The following is a 15,000-nucleotide window of genomic DNA, read 5'->3' as shown; positions in this document are numbered from 1 at the left end:
TACAGGGTATCACTTAAAATACATGTCATTTAAACATTTTTAATGTTGTTAGTTTTCTGTAGGCAATTTTTGTTACTCTCCCCAATTTGGAACGCCCAATTCCCAATACCGGACCAATTTGGTTACCCCATGTGACTCTACCCTCCCTAGCAACCGGGCCAATTTGGTTACCCCCATGTGACTCTACCCTCCCTAGCAACCGGGCCAATTTGGTTATCTCATGTGACTCTACCCTCCCTAGCAACCGGGCCAATTTGGTTACCCCATGTGACTCTACCCTCCCTAGCAACTGGGCCAATTTGGTTACCCCATGTGACTCTATCCTCCCTAGCAACTGGGCCAATCTGTGACTCTACCCTCCCTAGCAACCGGGCCAATTTGGTTACCCCATGTGACTCTACCCTCCCTAGCAACCGGGCCAATTTGGTTATCTCATGTGACTCTACCCTCCCTAGCAACCGGGCCAATTTGGTTACCCCATGTGACTCTACCCTCCCTAGCAACTGGGCCAATTTGGTTACCCCATGTGACTCTATCCTCCCTAGCAACTGGGCCAATCTGTGACTCTACCCTCCCTAGCAACCGGGCCAATTTGGTTACCCCATGTGACTCTACCCTCCCTAGCAACCGGGCCAATTTGGTTACCCTATGTGACTCTACCCTCCCTAGCGACCGGGCCAATTTGGTTACCCCATGTGACTCTACCCTCCCTAGCAACCGGGCTAATTTGGTTACCCCATGTGAGACTACCCTCCCTAGCAACCAGGCCAATTTGGTTACCCCATGTGACTCTACCCTCCCTAGCAACCGGGCCAATCTGATTGTAATGCCAATCATCCAGTTACAATTAGACGTAAACGTAGGGCTGGGGAGCAATTTGTGATTTCTTGATTTTATTCGAGTCAGATTCACAAGCTATTGATTCGACTTGTTTCATGTGGTTTGATTCGGAATAATTTGGGTATTTTTATACAACTTGGTACATTACAAAAATATTGAATTAAAAAAATTGACGATAGTCCCAAACTATGCAGTTCAATTGATAACTATGAACAGAAATAATAATCAATACAACAAAAACGGAAGTAAAACGAAGTAAAATATCAATCCTGGGATTTTAAGACTCAATAAAATGTATGTTTGCGATTTATCAGAAAAGTCTGTTTTTACCCACTCCAAACTGGCACTTGATTTTGAGATTTGTTAATCGTGACTTCTTGGTGGAAAAAGAGAAAACGCTGGGTACTCAAATTGGCAGAAATGACCAGAATGCCCGTCCCTATCATAAACGGCACCCAAAGTGTGTTGTTCATGTGAACCGGGCGGGCGGTGGCATTGAACGAGTGTGGCACCCTGCAGTGTCGTAGCTGTGATGGTGGGCCGATCGCTCCACACCAGCGGGTCACTTTACATTCACGTCAAAGTCAGCCAGGGGGCTGCGGGGCATCGACCGCTCCTCGCTGTGACATACAGACCGCCGCTGGTAGGGTGCTGTTGCCATGGCGTTATATGAAGTCATCAGTATTGCTCGATTCTATCACTTCATTCGCAGTGAGTCCTGTGTGCCCTTTGAGACCCTAAAAGCCCCCCGACCCCTGCCTCCGAGACCCCCCCCCCCACCCCGACCTCCAGTCCAGTTCCATTAGCACCTTCAGGAGCCTCAGCTGTCATTTAAAGTGACAAAGATGGCTAATATTGGCCATTAATATTTCATACCTGCAGGACAATCCATGCACGCGCCCTTCAGTGTCAGACTGGAAGTCGTAATCCATTTAAACTCGCTGTTTCATTCCCATTTTAGAGAAATTGCCGTAAAAGTTGTTGAATTGCTTGATTGTTCGTAGTCGAGATTTCCGCCTTTATTGTGTTTTCATAAACAGTAACTCTGATTGTCCTCATTGTTTAAAGGAATATTCCGGGTTCATTACAAGTTCAATGGACAGCATTTGTGTCATAATGATGATTAGAACAAAAAATAATTTGGACTAGTTCCTCCTCTTCTTTATAAAAGCACAAATGTGTGTTCCAGCGAGACGCTTCCAATGGAAGTCAATGGGGCAATTTTTGAAGCACTTATTTTAAAGCACTTACATGTTTTATTTGACCTAAAACATTCTTTTAAATCGTCATTTTTAGTTATTTTAGGGTTTGTTCCCATCATGCTAAAATCATGTTTACATGTATATTGTTTACGTCTTGTGACTATTTGGAAAAAGTTATTTTAACATTTAAAAAATTGACCCCTTTGACTTCCTCAATGGGAAGCGCCTCACTGTAACCTCAAGAAAAGGAGGGACGAGTCGAAATACATGTTTGTGGTCATCTTATGCCACGACTTATGTGGAACTCGTATTGAACCCGGAACATTCCTTTTAAAGAGCGTTTAGGACGCATTAATGTACATGCTTTTACCAAAATGCAAGCTTCACATTCGTGCTTGTCCTCCAGATGCAAGTGCATTAGTACATTTGAGTTTAAAAAACAGAGAGAGACTGAGACGGGTCAACTTTTAATTTTTTGTAGCAATCAACATAATCTAAGAAAAGCTCGAGTGCTGTTTTGCTTTTCTGTGCTGTTCTTGTGGTCGTGTTGGGCGGGGTTTGTAGTTCTTTAAATGTCCCGTCTGTGGAGTAATTGTACGCTGTCTCTGGTGATTTGTAGCTGAGAGAAAGAGTCCAAAGGATGGTCTAGCGGAGAATCGGGTCCCTATAGGCTCACATACACCCTGTGCTTTATTACAGCCCTGATGCTGAAATACCTCGGCACCGTAGAGCTCTTAAATCTGCACTCTGGAGAGGGGATACGGGTCGAAAAGGGCAGAAGATTCTGTTTGTTTCTGCCCGCCATTTATCTCATGATTCATTCATTTTCAGAGCACAAATGCACGTTCGGTTGGTAGGACCGGGTTTGAGTCCTGCACGCTGGCTGGGTTAAGTGCCCAAGCGTCTGATGTTCCTCTGAAGAGAGGCGAAAACATTAAGCAGATCCGCCCGAGGACGAGAGCCACCAGCAGCCAGACACACAACTGTGCCACATGCACAGGTGGGCACGCTCAATGATGTGTCTGTTCACTCACACGCCGCTAATGTTGCTGTTTATATATCCAGAGATTTCAATATCTGCAAGAGAGATTCAAACACACACTACCGCTGTCGATGTGTGATGTAGGCTACTGTGGCGGTACTACAGTGAAGTTATGGTATACAATGGCACTGCATGACTACCATATCCAGTGGCAGTACCATGGTAATATGATGGAATCAGATGGCGATACCCTGATTCTTAGCGTTTATACCATGGTAATGATTGATTACCTTATGTAGTGGCATGATGGTAAAGTGATTGTATCAGATGCTATGGTACCAGGGCCGGTACGCGGATGGCACTGCTGTGGTACCAGGGCCGGTGCGAAGATGGCACCGCTATGGTACCAGGGCCTGTACACGGATGGCACCGCTATGGTACCAGGGCCGGTGCGAGGATGGCACCGCTATGGTTCCAGGGCCGGTGCGAGGATGGCACCGCTATGGTACCAGGGCCGGTGCGAGGATGGCACCGCTATGGTTCCAGGGCCAGTGCGAGGATGGCACTGCTATGGTACCAGGGCCGGTGCCTGTTACTGAATGATTCAAAATGTATTCCCATGGCACTGCTATGGTACCAGGGCCTGTACGCGGATGGCACCGCTATGGTACCAGGGCTGGTGCGAGGATGGCACCGCTATGGTTCCAGGGCCGGTGCGAGGATGGCACTGCTATGGTACCAGGGCCTGTATGTGGATGGCACTGCTATGGTACCAGGGCCTGTACGCGGATGGCACTGCTATGGTTCCAGGGCCGGTACGAGGATGGCACTGCTATGGTACCAGGGCCGGTGCGCGGATGGCACCGCTATGGTTCCAGGGCCGGTGCGAGGATGGCACTGCTATGGTACCAGGGCCGGTGCCTGTTACTGAATGATTCAAATAGTATTCCCATGGCACTGCTATGGTACCAGGGCTGGTGCGAGCATGGCACTGCTATGGTACCAGGGCTGGTGCGAGGATGGCACCCCCCCCCTCCCCATACCCCACCATGTATGAGACATGTTCAATAACATGGTATTATAATGGTACTTTTTGCTCAGTGAATCCAAAATAAAAACCCCTAGTCTGTAGGAGTTCATTAGATGTGATGTTGAATAAATAGTTTGGTGTATCACATCAGGTGTGTGTGTGTGTGTGTGTGTGTGTGTGTGTGTGTGTGGGCCTCCAAAATGGCTTTTCGTTCTTCAGATGTCAGTAATAATTTTCTGAGAGTTCGTCGTGCGTAGGTTGCTGCATAAGCCGTGTTGTCAAGTGACATGATGGTGCATTTGAGTGACAGCACGCTGATGAAGCCTCCGTTTTTGTGCAGCCGAGCAGATCATTGTGCGATATGAAAATAAGCATTATGAAAAAGTTTTTCTGCCATGCATCAGTTAAAGCATAACCAGACGCTTCCTGTAATCATATTAATTTCTTAACAGCTTTATTTATTGAAATTGAAGGGGCCTCACGGTGCGATTAACATAATATGGAAATCCTGGTCGTTACGGAGGCATAATTTATGATCAATGTTGTGGAAACAGTGGTGAGAGCGGAGGAGAGAGGGCCCTTTGATCCAATATTGAGAAATGTTCTCGGCAGGGCTGATTATCAATAGGGAATTGCAAATTTACGATAGTTTCCGAGCAGCCTTGAGCGAGCGAATCGAAACCGGAGGCGCCGAATGGTTCCTCCATACAGCAAAACATGGAAGCCTTCAGAAGTCTACATGAACTCGAGCTGCATGTGATGTCTAAATAACTCATCAGAGTTTCACCTGCGCTCTTCTGGAGCCGTCTTGTCTCTCTTCTTGACTTGCCGGTGTCTCTCTGCCTCCCCCGTCTTTTCATTAGTCCGATCTGTGCCTCGACTCTGTCATGTCCCGCTGAGTTAAAAAGAGGTTGTTTTTTTTGGACTGAAAATATGACTTAAGAGGATTGAGTCACAAGTGTCTCCCAACAGAGGGTCTATTTGTGCACATCTCCAGTGTCCCTGGAGCTTCCCGTATCCCTGCTGGTAAGAGCTGCATCGCTGGTCACTGGTTTTCCCATCTGGCATCTTCTCTAGCTCAACTAGCATGCCATCCTTGGTCTGCCAGCTTCAAAGTCTTGAATTACAAACCAGCATGGCTAGGCTGGTTAGCTGGGTAGACGAGGACCAGACCAGCTTAAACCATCTGGAAGACCATGGAAATTCAGGCCAGTTTAAAGCACAGGGTTCCCATGCTAGAGGAAAACCCGGAAATATCCTGGTCTTAAAGCCACCGATCTGAGAACTGTTGTGAACGTTGTTGGAATGTTTCCAAAACGGCCAAACCGTACCCTTCCGCCCGTCTTCCTCTCGTGCACGTTTGAGGCCGAGGTATGTAGTGTGTGTGTGTGTGTGTGTGTGTGTGTGTGTGTGTGTGTGTGTGTGTGTGTTATCTTGCCAGAGCTCAAGTTTGCAGATGAACGTTGTTTGTGTCTTAAAGTGACGGCAGCAGCCAGATGTGATGTGCCGCTCATGTTCACGTTTGCTCTCTCATAGTCTCAGTAACTGTTCTCAGGTCTGTTTCATTGGAGTGTCATCTTTGTCTCGGATGTTTCTTAAAAGGAGAGGTTAGAATGCGGTCCTTTACTCACCCTCGTGTCGTTCCAAACCCATGTAAGTCACTTTAATGGAATAAAAAAAGACAATGTTACGCATCCGAGAAGCAGGAGACTTTCCTAGTCACTCTCCTTTTAATCCCATCACGGTCTAGAAGCAGCAACTGAAATATTAAAGAGATTAATTTTCTGATTTGTCTTCCAGTGAAGGAGATCTGCATTAGTCTGAGAGCTGTGTGTGTGCGTGCGTGTGTGCGTGCGTGTGTGCGTGCGTGTGTGCGTGTGTGTGTGTGTGTGTATATATGTGTCTATGTGTGTGTATGAGCGTGTGTGTGTGTATGAGCATGTGTGTGTATGAGCATGTGCGTGTGTGTGTATGTGTGTGTGTGTGTGTGTATGAGTGTGTGTGTGTATGTGTGTGCATGCGCGTGTGTATGAGCGTGTGTGTGTGTGTGTGTGTATGAGTGTGTGTGTGTGTATGAGTGTGTGTGTGTGTATGAGTGTGTGTGTGTGTGTGCATGCGCGTGTGTGTGTGTGTGTATATATGAGCATGTGTGTGTGTGTGTGTGTGTGTGTGTGTGTGGTGTATATGTGTCTAGTGTGTGTGTGGTGTATATGTGTCTAGTGTGTGTGTGCGTGTATATGTGTGCGCGTGTGTGTGTGTGTGTGTGTATATATGAGCATGTGTATGTGTGTGTGTGTGTGTGTGTGTGTGTGTGTAGTGTATATGTGTCTAGTGTGTGTGTGCGTGTATATGCGTGCGTGTATATGTGTGTGCGTGCGTGCATGCGTGCGTGTATATGTGTGTGCGTGCGTGCGTGTGCGTGTGCGTATGCACCATGACAGATTCAGGAATGTATTCATCAGTTCTGTGTTTATAGTTGCCGTGGGGTTGTACAAGTGTGCCTTGATCTTACAACAAATCTGTCAGCTCACATCGCCACACATATATACATTTCTAAGCAGCCAAATGCCTCGTACTCATGCACTTGGCGTGGATAAAATATATATATTGAAATTGTGTTTTATGGGCCTTATTTTAACTGCGTGAACATTTTTCGTATTTAAATTGGAAAAATAAAATTGCATATTAATTATAACAGCTAATAATCTAAATTATCTCCTCAAAGCAAAATGTGCTTGAAATCAATTGAGTTTTTTTCATTCACTGTTTTGGGGTGAAATAGTGAAAATGGTGAAGTATGTGTTAAAATCAAGATTATAGATTCAGACGCTTCTAAAATCCAAATCAATGTGGGAAATTATCCATTAACTGAGATCAAAATTGGGACTTGAGTTTTAAATGAATGTGGCTCTCATAAATCATTCAGTTTGGAAAGAATTTGAAATGTTCATATTGAGATCTCTGACTTCTGCGGTCACGGGGATGTCATTGGAACAGCGTTTGAGACGTTGTTGATCTCGACGAGACGTGTGTGTGTGAGACTCTTAAGCAGGAACGTCTTCATTTTATCAACAATTGAGGTAAAATGTCCGAGATCCTGTGAGATGTGTCGAGTTTGCATCTTTGTCTCTTTTATTTGAAGTCAGATTATATCGTGCCCGACTGATCTTCTCACTGCTCCGTCAGCAATCTCCAAACAGCCCTTCCTGTGTCCTGATCCGTGTCTGCTTTTGTCCCGTAAGAACACTGTGAATGCCGAGGGGAAGTGGCTTGACAGACAGCGCCTCAGGACGTGCACTAATTAACGTGTTTAAACAAACTTGACAAGAGGAAGGAGAAAAGCTTTCAATACACCCCTTTTAAAAAGCCATTAACAAGAAGTGGCCAAAGGAATTAGGGTGTGTGTGTGTGTGTGTGTGTGTGTGTGTGTGTGTGTGTGTGTGTGTGTGTGTGTGTGTATCAGTGTCTGTCTGGGGGTGTGTTTGTGTGTCTCTCTGTCTGTGTGTGTGTGTGTCTGTTTGTGTGTGTGTGTGTGTGTGTGTGTCGCTGTCTGTTTGTGTGTGTGTGTGTATATCAGTGTGTGTGAGTATGTATCAGTGTCTGTTTGTGTGTGTGTATCAGTGTGTGTGTGTGTGTGTGTCGCTGTCTGTTTGTGTGTGTGTATATCAGTGTGTGTGAGTATGTATCAGTGTCTGTTTGTGTGTGTGTATCAGTGTGTGTGTGTGTGTGTGTGTGTGTCGCTGTCTGTTTGTGTGTGTGTATATCAGTGTCTGTTTGTGTGTGTGTATCAGTGTGTGTGTGTGTGTGTGTGTATGTATCAGTGTCTGTTTGTGTGTGTGTGAGTGTGTATCGATGTCTGTGTGTGTGTGAGTATGTATCTGTGTGTGTGTGTATCGATGTCTGTGTGTGTGTGTGAGTGTGTATCGATGTCTGTTTGTGTGTGAGTGTGTATCGATGTCTGTTTGTGTGTGTGTGAGTATCAGTGTCTGTTAGTGTGTGTGTGTGTGTGTGTATCAGTTTGAGTGTGTGTGTGTGTGTATCAGTTTGAGTGTGTGTGAGTGTGTGTGTATCAGTGTGAGTGTGTGAGTGTGTATCGATGTCTGTTTGTGAGTGTGTGTGTGTGTGTGTGTGTGTGTATCAGTTTGTGTGTGTGTGAGTGTGTGTGTATCAGTTTGTGTGTGTGTGAGTGTGTGTGTATCAGTTTGAGTGTGTGTGTGTGTGTGTGTGTGTATCAGTTTGTGTGTGTGTGAGTGTGTGTGTATCAGTTTGAGTGTGAGTGTGTGAGTGTGTATCGATGTCTGTTTGTGAGTGTGTGTGTGTGTGTGTGTGTGTGTGTCTTGGTTTACTGCAGGACTGCCTCTCTCTCTCTCTCTCTCTCTCTCGTCAGATGGAGTCATTTTGGAGGTGGAGAGGTAGATTATGGCTCATTTGGGGTGAAGATCTGTCAAAAACAGGAGATTTGTGAGCAATCCCAGACTTGAGACAAGTTGACCTTTCATCCCCAGTCAACACAATCCCGTGTTAAGTGTTTCTCATTCAGGGAGTGTTTGAGATTGAGAGTCAGGACTGGAATAAGGTGAAAGAATAGATGTGATTGTACAATAACAAGTTTTTAAACGATGTGATTTGAAAACCCAAAATGCTTTACAACACAATTTATCCATTTTTACATACAGTACAATAATACATAAAATGGGCCTCCTGACACTCTACTGTATAGTGAGAGATATATATATATATATCATCAGTGAGCGTGTGTCCGCAGAGCTCCGTTGAATCGTTTAAAATTGACACACTGATATCTTCATTTTGTTCCTAATGGTTCTTCACACCCTTTCCCCCTCAATGTCACCTCATCATAACAATCAGAAGACAGGAAGTGAACGTGTTGGAGGGAGAAGGAAGTTAATTAGATGTTGTGTCTGGCGAAGGGCGAGCTATGATTCCTTGAGGGTTGTTGGTAATCATATTGTTAACAAAGCTACAATAAATGTCGTCCTGGTCCTCTTCAGATCTACAGTTTTACATCTAATCATTTTCCCCAGTGCAGACTTTGGCAAAGTAAATCTGTGTGTGTGTGTGTGTGTGTGTGTGTGTGTGTGTGTGTGTGTGAATATATTGCAGCTGTCAATACCGTTCTCTTCATGGAGTGTGTGCATGCAAATTATTCTCTCCCTGTTCTATGTTTTTTAATTTAGTCCCAATTTTGGAACGCCCAGTTCCCACTACTTAGTATGTCCTCGTGGTGTCGTAGTGACTCGCCTCAATCTGGGTGGCGGAGGACGAATCTCAGTTGTCAGTCCGCTCCTCTGATCACGTGACTTGTTGAGCGCGTTACCGTGGAGACGTGGCACATATAGAGGCTTCATGCGGCATCCATGCACAACTCACCGAGAGCGAGAACCACATTATAGCGACCACTAGGAGGTTACCCCATGTGACTCTACCCTCCCTAGCAACCGGGACAATTTGGTTGCTAAGGAGACCTGGCTGGAGTCACTCAGCACACGCCCCATTGAGAGCGAGAACCACTAATCACCACCACGAGGAGGTTACCCCATGTGACTCTACCCTCCTTAGCAACCAGGCCAATTTGGTTGCTAAGGAGACCTGGCTGGAGTCGCTCAGGACGCTGAATTTGTAGTGAGTAATTTAACTAAAAGGAAAAGATACTGTGTACTTCTTTAATGAGGGAATGAACTACAATCCCACAATGCACTGGGAATGATGTAATCAAATTATAAAACGATTGAACAATTGATTTTATGTGGGTTACAAGTATTAAAACATTTTGTAATTTATATTGCAAAATTTGCATTTATATACCGATATAGGGCGAGTGACTCTATTGCGACATTCGCGGTGCATCATGGGAGTGGGCGGTTGCTGCAGAGCACTTTTGCTGTGCACTGTAGAGGGTGCGACGCCTAAAATCCTTCCAATATGTCTTTGGGGAACATCATTGTTCTCAAAGTGCTGGAGCATTTGCCACCTCGACCCATCCTTGCTCAAGAAGGACTCTGCTGTTTTTGGAGGATGCTTATATATATATACTATGACACGATTACCCGTTTAACATCTCCCGTTTCACACCAGCTTGTTATTTCACCTCATCAGAGTGTTTGTAGTCCTAAATTGCCCCTTTCTCAACTTTATTGGTGTGTGTTGCATGCATTCATTTCAGAAATTGCATATATCTTTAAAAAGCAATGCAGTTGATTGGGTGAAACAGGAAGTATTTTGTCTTTATACTGTTTTTGGTCAGAATACAATTCAAAGTAAATTGACAAAATCACTCCATTTTTCATACTGTCCTGACTTTTATGGAATTGGGGTTTGTAGTAATAATTGAGCTGCTTTTAATCTTTACAACATTTCAAACTGATGGTCACTGGGTGAGTTGTTTTCTCTTCCTGCTCTTCATCTTTCCTTCTTTTTGAAGACTAACTGAGATGTGAATCAGACTGAGAGTTCTTGCGGAGAACTCTTCAAAGGGAAGCGAGGTCCTGCGCCGACTACAAGCCATCACGCATATTGTAATTAGAGGAAGGGCCATTACCTTGTAAAGATGTTTTCCTTCGAAGACCAGCAGAACATTTGCCTTGAGGATTCTCTGTGGTAACTTAATAATGGAGGCGTTCAGGTTCATTAGCAGTGGCGCTTCTGAAGGGCCGGATTCAGTTAGATGAAAACGTCGTCTTGAGTCTGGCCACTCGTATGTTGAGCCCACGTGCACGCTCTAGGGTCCCACGTGCACGCTCTTGGAGCACACGTGCACGCTCCTGGAAGGGCCGGATTCAGTTAGATGAAATAGTCTTCTTGAGTCTGGCCACTTGTATGTTGAGCACACGTGCACGCTCCTGGTCCCTCGTGCACGCTCCTGGTCCCTCGTGCACGCTCCTGGTCCCTCGTGCACGCTCCTGGTCCCTCGTGCACGCTCTTGGTCCCTCGTGCACGCTCCTGGTCCCTCGTGCACGCTCATGGAGCCCACGTGCACGCTCTTGGAAGGGCCGGATTCAGTTAGATGAAAAAGTCTTCTTGAGTCTGGCCACTCGTATGTTGAGCCCACGTGCACGCTCTAGGGTCCCACGTGCACGCTCCTGGTCCCACGTGCACGCTCTTGGGAGCACTCGTGCCTAACTTTAATAATAGAGGCGTTCAGGTTCATTAGCAGTGGCACTTCTGAAGGGCCGGATTCAGTTAGATGAAAACGTCGTCTTGAGTCTGGCCACTCACGTATGTCGAGCCCACGTGCACGCTCCTGGTCCCACGTGCACGCTCCTGGTCCCACGTGCACGCTCCTGGTCCCACGTGCACGCTCTTGGAGCACACGTGCACGCTCTTGGAAGGGCCGGATTCAGTTAGATGAAATAGTCTTCTTGAGTCTGGCCACTTGTATGTTGAGCCCACGTGCACGCTCCTGGTCCCACGTGCACACTCTTGGAAGGGCTGGATTCAGTTAGATGAAATAGTCTTCTTGAGTCTGGCCACTTGTATGATGAGCACACGTGCACGCTCCTGGTCCCACGTGCACGCTCTTGGAGCACACACTTAATGCGATGCCCTCACTTGCACACACACTTTTCCAACTGAGATTAAGCTTTCTAATGAATTTCCAGTCTCGAGTATGGTTAAGCCTCAGCCAGACTGCACAAAAAATAAAATCAGAGCAAATTTATCTCAGATGATGTTGCTGCTTCGGCCTTCTGCTCGCAGAATTAACACATTTATTAAACCAATGAATCGAGACGTCTCTCATTAATTGGCAAAAGTGCTGAAAGCTCTGTTGGTAAAATGGGCCGCAGAGGCCGTAAATGAAACTAAAGCTGTTAATTAGATGAAATCGCCGGATCGTCTAAAGCACTATCATCACCATCCTGCCCAGAGATTAATAGGCGGAGCTCATAAAATAGCGGCCGTTTGCAGAATCGGTGGTGGGACCCGCCTGCGCTTGGAGGCTCATTTTGAGGAACGGTATGATGAGTGGCCTGTCTTTTTGACGCCTGTTCCCTGACGGCTCGTCTCACTTCAGACTCTGGGCTTGTCGGCGCATGTCCGCTCAAAGACAGCCACACTCACAGCCTTATGGTGGGCTCGGACAACTTGGACGAAAACAGTGGGGCCTCTCGGGGTCAATAGGTCACCTGTAGATGGGTTGTAAAGAGGTGCTAATGAGGGGCCATGCTGGATGAGGGCTGACAGGTCTTGAGATGGGACCCGATGGCAGCCGCAGTCCGCAGGCTTGAGTGAGTGCGAACACTGGCCGGGCAGCCGGCCGACACGTGGCTTTCGTTAGCTGAACCTCATGCGGGCGCCACCAGCGACTCGGGAGACGCAGAAAACAGAAGGTGAGGCTGATTTGAAATTGTGTGCACTTGTCAACAAATTAATAACCTTCCAAGAGGCATTATAACATATATTTAGCATGGTTGTGTTGTTGATGATGATAAATCACTACTTTTCATTCTTATTAAATATTTGCAATATGTTTAACAACAAAAAAGCTCACCAGGTAATACAGACTATAATAAAATGTTTTATACGTACTAATCCTCATGTTGGTCCAAACCATATGACCTTTTATTTCTTCAGTGGAACACAAAAGGAGATGTTGCACAGAATGTTAAGTGTCAGTCGGCATTAATTTTCATTGTATGGAAAAGATGCTGTGAAATTGAATGGTGACTGATACTAACGTATTGTATTTTGTTTTATCACCAATTCCCAATGCGCTCCCAAGTCCTCGTGGTGGTGTAGTGACTCGGTTGCCTCCGCGTCTGAGACCGTCAATCCGCGCATCTTATCACGTGGCTTGTTGAGTGTGTTACCATGGAGAGGTAGCGCGTGTGGAGGCTTCACGCTATTCTCCGCGGCATCCACGCACAACTCACCACACGCCCCACCGAGAGCGAGAACCACATTATAGCGACCACGAGGAGGTTACCCCATGTGACTCTACCCTCCCTAGCAACCGGGCCAATTTGGTTGCTAAGGAGACCTGACTGGAGTCTCTCAGCACGCCCTGGATTCAAACTCCCGACTCCAGGTGTGATAGTCAGCGTTAATACTCGCTGAGATACCCAGACCCTCCCTAGCAACCGGGCCAATTTGGTTGCTAAGGAGACCTGGCTGGAGTCTCCAAGCATGCCCTGGATCACGGTGCACAAAGTGCGCCAAAAGAGCTTTGCATGACGCGAAAGTAGCAGTCCCGACATACTCAAAATACATCATTGTATATATCTAAAAACCTTTGCAATAAAATTATAATATATACATTCTATACTTCGTATCAACAACTAAAATCAATAGTTTTATATTTTTTCCAATTGCATTGAATTTATGGGATTGCTTAACACGTTAAGTACTTAGACATGCACCTTTTTTGTCTTTTTGTCTTGTACGAATGGCTGCATTTGTCCATCACACATTAGAAGAGTTTGACATAAAATGCATGTTTTACTGCAGCACAAGCGCAGCTTTACAATATATGACTGTGTTTACTCATAGATAAGACGTTATCTGTCTGGAATACCAGCGATAAATTTGTGTTTATCTTCCGCTGGCTGAGAGCTGACTCATGTGTGCGGGTTTCTCCCACAAGGAAGGAAGGTGAACATCTGTTGCATGCTAGCCAACTGCTAAATTAAGGCAAATAAATCTCACAAATGAAAACAAATACAGGCAGTCATGTTTGACCTTAATTAAAGCCGGGTCGTGACGCGCCGCGAACGCAACACTGCAACATGTGCTGAGAGACGTGCGGACTGATCTGTCTCCGCTACACTCACTTGTGTTTTAAATTAGCCGTTGACCTGTGTTTTACCCTAATGTGTCACTTTAAGCATTAATAATCAGGATAAATGACTGCCTGCGACGGTTACAGATCCCAGACATAAAGGGCGCAGTCAAAACACACATTTTGTCCTACTGCCTTTTAGCTTTGATTACGGCGCCATTAGTCGTGGCATTATTTCGACAACTGTACGCCTGGTCATTCAGGTTGTCAGCTGACTTCATTTTATTGCCACTTAACGTTGCTGAGCCTAAACCTGAACAATTGAAGCAACCCCAGATCATAACAATGCCTACAATTGGCTTTGGCCAGGCAGTATATAACAATGCGTGAAGCATTATATACCTACTGTGACACCATTCAATGGAAAGGAGGCGGCGAGAACCGGCTTGACGATATAAATAATCATTTAATAAAACAAAAAGACACAAACATAAACACATGCAGGGCAGCGGCCCGTAACACTCTCGAACTGCCGCCTCTGGTCAACTTTATCCCTCTCGGGGGCTTGATTAGCCTGATTAGGGGCCCCGGCCCCGCCGCGGCTCCTTCCCAATGTGCTCTAGCTCCTCGTGGTGGCTTAGCGACTCTCTCTGTCTGGGTGGCGGAGGAAGAATCTCCGTTGCGTCTGAGACCGTCAATCTGTGCATCTTAAAAAATGAGGATATCTGGCGCAGGAAAAAGTCTTCTTGCTAGACAAGGAAACTCAGCAGAGTAGCTATAGAAATCCCTTCGGTGGTGGTGCGGGAAGCGGATTTACAAAACGTTGGCTTGAAAGTCGGATGTTTTAACATTGCCGTCGTCTTTAAATCTGTGCCTGCTTGGAAGTTATTTTCCCGCCAAGCCGGCTTTTTTAAGCGCAGGATTGTCGCCTCCGGTGAGTCAAGTCCCGTCTTTCACAAGAGCGGACACGTTGATGTGTTCATTTTGCTATGCAAATAAACCACGCTTTTTAGTAGCCTAGAAACTGCCTGTTTTAGGCTAGGTATGCCATTTATTTTTTTTCTCTTCATAACTGTTATTGATTAATGTTCTTTACCGAACAGCTGTCATATTAGCCTGTTAAATATTCGCTAACGTTGATTTAGTGAATGCATGTCATGTTCTATATTTAATGTGCAATGATGATAACGCAAGGCGAGCACGTCTCTGA

General features: G+C 45.9%; 1 protein-coding gene and 1 long non-coding RNA gene across 2 annotated transcripts in view; one reads left to right on the top strand and one right to left on the bottom strand.

The window, feature by feature from the left end:
* Nucleotides 1-1,090, bottom strand: part of LOC127635612 (uncharacterized) — a 185,274-nt gene extending 184,184 nt beyond the window's left edge. The window contains exon 1 of the long non-coding RNA XR_007969506.1: nt 233-1,090. This is a non-coding gene — a long non-coding RNA (uncharacterized LOC127635612). The remainder of the gene's footprint in view (nt 1-232) is intronic.
* The window catches only part of LOC127635568 (netrin receptor UNC5C-like), a 224,041-nt gene that overhangs the window by 49,842 nt on the left and 159,199 nt on the right, over nt 1-15,000 (top strand).

This window comes from Xyrauchen texanus, chromosome 43 (genome assembly GCF_025860055.1).
Source record: "Xyrauchen texanus isolate HMW12.3.18 chromosome 43, RBS_HiC_50CHRs, whole genome shotgun sequence".
NCBI lineage: Eukaryota > Metazoa > Chordata > Actinopteri > Cypriniformes > Catostomidae > Xyrauchen > Xyrauchen texanus.
Note: the sequence above shows the minus strand (reverse complement) of the source record. Positions and strands in the feature narration are given on the sequence as shown.